This window comes from Mus caroli, unplaced genomic scaffold (genome assembly GCF_978045245.1).
Source record: "Mus caroli unplaced genomic scaffold, Mus_caroli_1 scaffold_4, whole genome shotgun sequence".
NCBI lineage: Eukaryota > Metazoa > Chordata > Mammalia > Rodentia > Muridae > Mus > Mus caroli.
This window is the reverse complement of record NW_028227259.1, coordinates 72985070-72986490: the sequence shown is the minus strand read 5'-3', so window position 1 is coordinate 72986490 and position 1421 is coordinate 72985070.

Here is a 1421-nt window from a genome sequence, read left to right as displayed (position 1 = left end):
ACAGTGTCCACACTTTGATCTTCATTCTTCTTGAGTTTCATGCGTTTAGCAAATTGTATCTTATATCATGGGTATCCTAAGTTTTGGGCTAATATTCACTTATCAGTGAGTACATATTGTGTGAGTTCCTTTGTGATTGTATTACCTCATTCAGGATGATGCCCTCCAGGTCCATCCATTTGGCTAGGAATTTCATAAATTCATTCTTTTTAATAGCTGAGTAGTGCTCCATTGTGTAAATGTACCACATTTTGCATACACTAGCAAGATTTTGCTGAAAGGACCCAGATAGAGCTGTCTCTTGTGAGACTATGCCAGGGCCTAGCAAACACAGAAGTGGATGCTCACAGTCAGCTAGTGGATGGATCACAGGGCTCCCAATGGAGGAGCTAGAGAAAGTACTCAAGGAGCTAAAGGGATCTGCAACCCTATAGGTGGAACAACATTATGAACTAACCAGTACTCCGGAGCTCTTTACTCTAGCTGCATATGTATCAAAAGATGGCCTAGTCGGCCATCACTGGAAAGAGAGGCCCATTGGACACACAAACTTTATATGCCCCAGTACAGGGGAATGCCAGGGCCAAAAAAATGGGAAGGGGTGGGTAGAGAAGTGGAGGGAGGGTATGGGGGCTTTTGTGATAGCATTGGAAATGTAATTGAAAAAAATACGTTAAATAAAAAAATATTTTAAAAAATGCCCTAATAAAGTTAGTCTTATTTTGTCTCCCTTTAATAAACACCAACAGGGAAATTGGTTGAATAACTCAGAGAACTATTGGAAAAGTTCTTAGCCAGCATGAATTGATGTGTCAAGAATGAACTTTGCTAAGCTCTAGGTCCTCCTTACCTAATGAAAAACGTGGGCAAATGCTACAGATAATCCATCTGACTATACTGGCTTTTATTTTCATCCCGGGTTCAAGTAACTGACTACTTGATTATTGCTGTTTAATAAATTATCCCCCCAAAAGAATTTTAAAGCACCAAACATTTGTTTGAAAGTTTTTAGGAATCTGAGATCCCAGAATGGTTTATCTGGGTGTTTCTGACTCAGAGATTTTCTAAGGATGGAAGGTAGGATTTATACCAGAATAGCTGTGCTCTGAAAGACTACTAGTGGCTGGGAGATCTGATTCTTACTTGTTTCATTCCTCTTGGCTATAACATATGTTCTCCATTCTTCTTTGGATTAAGGCTAGTTGCTTTTTCAAAGAGTGCACAAATGAAAAACAATGTTTTGTGTAACATTACATCCTTTCTGCAATATCAAAAAGATGATTTGAATAAGTCTGGCAGAGGGAAGAAGGGTACATACACACAGGTTAAAAGTTCAGCAGAAAGGCATCATCGAGGAACATGTTGAAAAAAAAAAAGTACTCCATGGCCTTAGACAAATCCTTCAAATACAATTCATATTA